The following is an 8,685-nucleotide window of genomic DNA, read 5'->3' as shown; positions in this document are numbered from 1 at the left end:
GAGAGAGAGAGAGAGAGAGAGAGTGAGAGAGAGAGAGAGAGAGAGAGAGTATGTCATGTTCAACAGCAAAATAAATCTTCCCAGTTTGATTTCAGCCAAATTATTTCTACTAGCCGAATCATAATGTTTCTTTGTATGATTTAAAGTAGGGAAGTGCGTGAATAATCGCCAGCTTCCCAACTGTAAGATGTTTACTGTACATATGACCATGTAGCATATGTAGCATGACCAGTTTTTAACAACAATATCCAGTCCTTCAGCGTCTTCAAGAACAGACTCAATGAGGATCAGATGAACTGCTGGATCTGAAATGAAGATGCTGTTTTCTTCTAGAAAGTGTCCTGACAGAAACACCTGCTGCACTTCCTCTATGATACCGTCTGCTGGTTTATGGATTTCCAGAAAAGACGTGACAGAGTCGCTATCATAGAGTTTGATTGTAGATAACTTTAAATGTAGGTTGAACCATACAGTTAGATAGGGTTTCACTGGGGATGTTGCTGAAGGAGGAACTACACTGAAATGAATCAATCAATCAATCAATCAATCAATCATGTAGTCAATCATGTAAAAACTATTTTTCTTCTTTACTGAAAAATTGCTAGTAAATTTCACAAACAATTACAAACAAACAGCAAGCAACACACAGTACTGATTTAAACATTAAACCTTGAAGTATGAAAAACTGAAATAGTAGAAATAAATTATACTCCAATTATCTTTGTTTTATTTAGAAATGGGAGGGAATCTGTTTATAGTGCAAGTTAATCAATTCAAGGGTTCGCTTTACAATTATCAAGTACAATTATCACACATTATTGTTGTGTAAAGTTACAACATAACCTTGATTTTACTATACTATAAACGTTTAATGTGTGCGTGTGTGCGCATTACATTGAAAAAAAAAAATACAACAAAGCACAATTTACTTATTCTTTTCTTTTGCAAGTTTTTGCACACATTTTTTAAAAGTAAATTTAAGTAAAGAATTAAGTCAAATCTACTTTACAAAGTTATGTAAAATACACAGTAAATTTAACTTGGCCAGTTAGAGTTGGAGTAGTTTCTACTTAATCATTTGAAGTTCACTCTGCAATACTCAAGATCATTTACTCAATCACTGTTTGTAAACTTCACTATAACAATGTAGCACTGAAAAAGCCATGCTGTCAAAGCAGAAACATCCAAGTAATCAAGGCAGTAGACATCTTGTTACACTTTCTAAGATAATATGTCTACACAATAGAGTTAATACCCAAATGCACACATGAGACCTCAATACCTGATACACGATGACGGTAACAATCAGTGGAAAGTGTTTGAGGATGAATGGGTCATTTGGAGAAGAAAATGAACTCCAGATGTCACGAAACAGCACGTTACTAAACCTAGCAACATAAAACAACCATACAACTCAACCTTATTAATTATGCATGCCCCAGTGCATGATGGGAACACCAGTAGCATAACTTTGATATTTACTCAAAGAATCCTTGTGAACATCACTAACAATTCCAAGTAAAATATACTTATAATTTCAAACTAATTTCTACAAGCTTGAATATAGAATATACTCTTTTTACTGTAAATTCTTGCCTGAACTAAATTAATGTAGAGATTACATTTGGTTTTCCGTTGTATTTACTTCACCACAGAATAATTTTATCAGTGTACTAAAAAGTAAAGCACACACGTTTTACTAAAATAGAAGTTTAAAATAAAAGTTGTGTATAATTTTACGCAACAATAATTCATGTGACAAACAATCGTACTTTTCACATTTGCATTGAACATATTGAGACTTGTACATAACTGTAGGCCTATATTGGCAAATATTACACAGTTGTATGACATTTTATTAAATCAAACTATATCAAAATTTAAAGCTAAACTAGTATCTGTTGTTAATAATAATAATAATAATAATAATATAATAATGAGCTCATGGATCTTTCTCCATGTTGCATGTGTTTGGCAATGTGTTGCAAACATCATGGTGTTATTTGAGCACGCTCAAGGAGTAATCTTTACTAATGCTTAGCTCATGGCCACTGATATCTGGTAGACATTTTCTTAAGAAAACATAAGTGGGTGTATGAGAGTTGTGGAAAGATTGCCAGGACGTTCATATGTATAATAATAATGTGATCTGAGTGGATTTGACTATGACTTTGTGGTTGCTAGGGTGTTCTGGGTGGTTGCTAGGGTGCCAGGATTAAACTTGCTGAAGTAGAGGTTGTCAAATCACTAAATCCCGGCCATGGAATCGATGGGAATAGTGATGCTGTCCTTATCAAACAGCAGTAATAATGAAGTGGCTGTATAATAACCTTGACCGAGAACAGGGCAGATATCAGACCCAAACCTCCCCAAACATCTGCTTTCCCTGCATGACCAGAGCAGAGAGAGAGACGGCCGGTTTGTGGGGGATATAAAGCAGATCGTTATCGGCCGGAGGAAAGATGACAGTTCCATTAGCTCTAAGAGGAAAGAAGCCGGTTTGATCCAGCGCATAAGTGACATGTCCCTCGTCCTCCTCTCCGGCAGTTCATCAGCTCCACCGAGCGCCGGCTCTTCACACCGCAGTCGACATGTGTGACATCCGTCCTCGACTCGAGGTTATGACAGGTCAGAGCTTCAGACAACACTTCCAGATCTGGAGAACCCCGATGTTCAGAGTCAGATCGGGTTCCTCAGTCTCAGCGTCTCACTAAAAGATGCTTAGGACAGTCTCCAAAGACTGAGTTTGAGCTCATATTGCATTATATTCCTTCACGTCCGCTGCGTTCTCAAAACTTTGGCCATTTGATAATACCTAGAATATCAAAATCAACTGCGGGCGGCAGATCCTTCTCCTATTTAGCTCCCAAACTCTGGAACAATCTACCTAGCGTTGTTCGGGAGGCAGACACACTCTGTCAGTTTAAATCTAGATTAAAGACCCATCTCTTTAACCTGGCTTACACATACCACACTAATACGCTTCTAATATTCAAATCCGTTAAAGGATTTTTAGGCTGCATTAATTAGGACAATCGGAACCGGGAACACTTCCCATAACACCCGATGTACTTGCTACATCATTAGAAGAATGGCATCTACGCTAATATTAGTCTGTTTCTTTCTTATTCCAAGGTCACCGTAGTCACCAGGTCCAGTCTGTATCCAGATCAGATGGTGGATCAGCACCTAGAGAAGACCTCTACAGCCCTGAAAGACAGCGGAGACCAGGACAACTAGATGCGCTCCAGAGACAGATCCCTTGCGAACACCTCGTCACCTCAACAACCATCGGCACAAGACCATGGGAACCAGATGAGTCCTCTGCACAATCTGACCTGTGCTGCAGCCTGGAATTAAACTACACCATGCTGGTTTGTCTGGTCAGAGGAGAACTGGTCCCCGACTGAGCCTGGTTTCTCTCAAGGTGTTTTCTCCATTTCTGTCACCGATGGAGTTTTGGTTCCTTTGGCTTGCTTAGTTGGGGACACTTGACTGATTGCACAGACACTATTGAAGAGAGCTGAACTGGATGATGATCACTGAATCATCAATGAACTGACTTTAGCTGATAAACTGAATGTTTGTTTTTGTCCTCTTGCATTATTGACACACTGTTTTCCTGTTTGACACTGTAAAGCTGCTTTGAGTCAACCAGTATTGTATGAAGCGATATAGAAATAAAGGTGACTTGACTTGACTAATAAAACAGTAAATGAACACTGAACACCACAACAAAGATTTGACTAGTTAGGATGATCCAGTTAGAAGTCTTAATTGACACTTCGCAAAGACTCGCCCCCCTAGTTACTGTTGCTACGTCCGACAAGCCATGGCGCTCTCACACCACACATCATGTTCTCACGCAGTGAAAAATACAGAGCAACGAGGAAACTGACAATACGCCGACAGACAAGACAGAGCAGGTTACTTTTGCCATGAAACATAGTCTCAGCTTTCTAATTTTGTCATTTGTTTAGGAAATTCAAACAATAAATACCATTCCGTAGCTCTTTAATGTGTGTTCATGACAGATCGCTGTAGCTCAGGTGAACCGATCATCTCTTCCTCTTTACTAGTTACAGCACGAAATCAACATGAACGAACATCAGTAGGAATCTTGTTTCATCCGTGGAAAGATGTCAATACACACCATTTTTTCAAGTTCAAGTCCACAGAAAATAATCTACTCTCCTGACTGGTGTGTTTGTTGGACAAAAATGGCACATTCGGCGTTATGAATGGTCAGATCGCCTGTCAATCAAACTCCTGGCAAAGGGTGAATTGTGCTGAATGTGCATTTGCAGTGTATTTTAAAATATATATTTAAAAATTGTTATTGTAGATAATATAATAAGTAAAAGGCCACTTAAGAAAAACACTTTCATGATTCTTAACACACTTAAGTGCAGTTTTAAAAACTGTACTTAAGTGTACTTCACTTAACTGTTTTACTTTATCAATTTAACTATAGTGTGCTATTCAATATTCCATTTAAAAATAAAACATTTTAGTCCTACTGAAGTGGTTCAAAAAAGCAAATCATTGCAAACATAATAAACTGTAGAGTCAATATGCATTAAAATAGCATGTTTTCCTTTATGGATAAGTTTTTGTTGATTCATCAGTGCACGTTATTCCAAATGTAAACAAGACTTTGTCCTTTTTGGTCCACCTCTAAAATGACATTCCACTGTAACTCATGCCACCAATCCCGGTCATTTTTAACTCTCTCATACGAAGACACTTTTCAGCATCCAATAAGTTCCTGATGGATCATTTATTTCACTCATAGATATATGTGTCATTATGAAATTCACATCAGTTGCAAACACAGTTTGCTGTTGACACGAAGGAGCGCAGAACATTCTGCAGTTGATTTTCGGTGGAATGGCTTTGCGGTCTGTAGGGTCACTGATTTCCTGATGATGTGGTTTGTGTTATAATGGCCTGCAGAGATCGGTGTGAGGTCGTGTTGAATAAACACCAGCACGGACAGCAAAAGCACTGATTCTGACACACTGAGACAGACAGCTGTGCTATTACGATCTGAAGCGACACAAACCTCCACAACACCGCCATTCTGTTCTGCTACACTTGACTTAGAAGTCCTCAAGGGTTGGAGATGAACAAAAAACTGACCTTTGAGTTCATAAATGTTTCCTTTAAATTTCACCAGTAAGACATTATGTAACAGTACAATTCTGAAAATAAATGACATTTATATTGAAATGCAAAGAGAGATCGTTACAGCAAGATGTTTACTTGTTTAATTCTTATTGTTACAGGTTCAGATATCAGCAATATATCGAGCTACATAATAGTGATGCTTGATGAACACCACAAAAATTATCAGTTTATCCACAGACAGGTTTCATTTCAAATCATGAAGCACAAAGTATGAAGATATCTGTAATATTTAACAGACACTTAGTTATGAACCACAGGGGAACATCGCTCTGTCTCTCTGAGCTCTATTAGCACTATCCCGCAGGATTTAAAACATTAATGATATTGGATAATTAACATTTAGAAATGAGGGTAGTTGTCAAGTGAGAATAAACCTTTTAACAGACCATTGAAATGATGGCCAGTGAGTGGAGGTTAACTGATCATATCTAGACCATAACAAAACCAGGAACAAAATGCCAAGAATTACAGCTTATTTCTTCATTTTATTTCATGGTCATACATTCATAGCTATATCTAGTTTTAGGGAAAAATATCTTTAAAAGTGATGCATTACCAATTGCGTTACTCCATAAAAAAGTAACTAATTGTGTCACTCAGTTAATTTCTATGGAAAGTAATGCATTACGTTACTTTTGCATTATTTTTTGTCACCCGATCTGGGCTTGCTTATGTATTTTTAATGACAAAAAACCCAAAAGTTATATTTTTGGCAACGGCAAAGGCCCTTTCATAGCAAATCAAAACCTAAAAGGGCTGAAAGGGAGACATTGTGTTCATTCATATATATCAAAATATGGCACAATGATGATTCATATGAGATACAATGAACTTTGTACACAAGTGTTCAATAAATTTAATTTATAACAACAATAAAAAATCAGCAAATCTAACAATTCTTGGCTACACTATTTCAATAGTCCATTTTAGACATTCTATACACTAAATGTAATTTTGCAACTTCATGTTAGCCAATTCTTGCTCAAGATAATATAGTTTCTTAGAGCATTTGATGAGCATTATGACTTTTACCATGACTAATAGTTGATGGTAATATTGATGGTGTATGATTTCAAATAATAGTCATCTATACTTGTCTAGTTTGTCTCAAGGTCAGTGTGTGATGAGCTATAATTCAGCATTCAGTTCATGATTTTCCCTTTTTTATTTTGAAATCACAAAACTATGATAATAATTTTAACTGAACATATTAATTCATAAAGAATACATATTCATATTTACAGTGTTGACCTGATGTTACATTGAAATATTCTTCTTAAAAGTCCTGTTTTCCGTTTACAAGCACGAATATTGATGCATTATTCATCAGATGCGTGTGTTGTGTTGTACTGTGACCTGCAGGTCTGGTCAGCATGAGATTCGCTCTCTATGACTGTTAGCGCCGACGTTTAAGAGTCGCGAGGGAGAGCAGCCGTCTCAATGCATCCACACAGCCAATGCTGGAACTGTACTGTTCACATACAGTATTCAATTACGGCAAACATGAATTGGCAGTCAATTCAACCGTGCCAGACTTTCATGAAGGTTTGTGAAACGCAATTTAGTGACCTGGTTCAAAAGGAAAAAAAAAAATTTGAATTTGCCCCTAAAAGTGCTAGCATTGCACTCTGCCACTGTGTGTGTGTGTGTGTGAGAGAGAGAGAGAGAGAGAGAATGTAATAGTTGTGGAAAATGTGCCAGGATGTTATGAATACAAACTATTTTGATATATAATAGAGAGGTTAAATTGTTGCTAATATTATCTAAACAATTTTCACTAAGAGGGAAACAAATAAATATTTTCGATAGATCTAAGCTGTGACTGGAGCTTCAGAGTGAACAGTGCACTCATGAGTGTGTGAAGACAGATGTGGGCAGCGATGGACAGAAGAAGTGCATGAACACTGAAGATGGATGGATAGTGTGTCAGATGTCAGACACGATGTGCTGCTCTCGGGTCACAGGTGTGTGTGTGTGTGTGTGTGTGTGTGTGAAGGAATAATTGGTTATTAGACGCTCGGTGTATGAGTGCACCTGAAGACCCGTCAACCCACACCACTCACAATCAGACCAACAAGACAGACAACAAGTGAGTGTGTGTGTGTGTGTGTGTGTGTGTTACAGTCGTCACAAGTGTATTAATATCGCACAGATTCGGTTTCTGAACACAGTTTTATCCTCCTGAAACATACACTCATAGCATAACTACATCAAACTGCTGTAGATGTTATGGCCACGAGTGATTGCCAATAGTGAACAAATATGATAGTTATGGGCTCCATTTGTTTTTAAATGTGTGTAACCTACATCTAAAATGTTTAATGGCATTGCTCTCATCAGTTTCATAACTTGTAGATTATTGTATTTGTTATGGTGAAGTAGAGATCCGAATGCAGCTTTAATGTTAAGAGTGTAGTCAAAAACAGGCAGGATCAAACACTAGCAAAACAGCAATAGCAGAGGCAAAGCAAGAGAGTAATCCACACAACAGGCGAAGATCAGGGCAGTAGTGATGGCCGCTTTCGAGGCACTGCTTCATGAAGCTTCGAAAACTTTGCGAATCATTTGTTTTGAAATAATGGTTCGGAGCGCGTATCAAACTGCCAAAGTCATGTGGTTTCAGTAAACGAGGCTTTGTTACGTCATAACTGTTTCAAAACGATTCGAAATTCCAATTGTTTGCCGCTGGGGGGGGGGTTGATCTCTGTGAACCCTTGAATCATGCGAGTTCTTTAATAATTATTTTAAAGATTCATATTATACACACACTTCATTTTTAAATGGTATTTTATTATTTTATTGCATTTAATATATTTTCAAGAAAACATTTGCATTGGTTTTGTAAAAGCGGTTTTTATGCATGTTTTGGTCTGAGTTTTTGTTGTATTTGCACAGTTTTGCTGCAGCAGGCGTCACCAGCGTGTGGTGTTTCGAGCGCTTCGAAACGGTAAATCCTTCTGCGAAGCAATTGGATCAATTGATTCAAAGCTTCGAAATGGTTAATTTCTCCCATCACTACAGTGCAGACAGCAAACGATCAGAAACCAGGGAAACAGTCCAAGAGAAACAAGGGTAAGCGCTGAGTAATGTAGGAAGAGCAAAACAAACCTTCTTCTTCTGTGGTTGGCAAACCAGCTTAGATGGTGCATTTACCGCCACCAACTGGACAGGAGTGTGAAGCGTTGATTGGGAATTTAAAAAATAAGAAATAAATAAATAAATAATAATAAAAAAAAAACTTTAAGACTAGCCTATATTCTACTGAACAATCCTGTTTCCCTTAGCTAACTCATTACCTTGACTCTTTCTGTGCTCTACATAATATACTCATTACTGACAGGTCATTAATTCCTATGTCTTAATAATTCTATAAACTCTCTCTGTTATATTTTGAACAATGAATCAAAACATGTTCAACTGTTTCTGGCAGTTTTCAGATTCTATTTTCTAGGGGTGTCCCCGGCTAAGGATTTTCATAGTTGAATCGGAATTTTC

The 8,685-nt window shown here is 37.4% G+C and overlaps 1 protein-coding gene across 1 annotated transcript in view; it reads right to left on the bottom strand.

The window, feature by feature from the left end:
* The window catches only part of LOC107719253 (uncharacterized), a 29,020-nt gene that overhangs the window by 8,123 nt on the left and 12,212 nt on the right, over window positions 1-8,685 (bottom strand). The window lies entirely within an intron of this gene.

The sequence above is a fragment of the Sinocyclocheilus rhinocerous genome, unplaced genomic scaffold (assembly GCF_001515625.1).
Source record: "Sinocyclocheilus rhinocerous isolate Xijiao unplaced genomic scaffold, SAMN03320098_v1.1 scaffold3227, whole genome shotgun sequence".
NCBI lineage: Eukaryota > Metazoa > Chordata > Actinopteri > Cypriniformes > Cyprinidae > Sinocyclocheilus > Sinocyclocheilus rhinocerous.
This window is presented reverse-complemented; position numbering and strand designations above follow the sequence as displayed.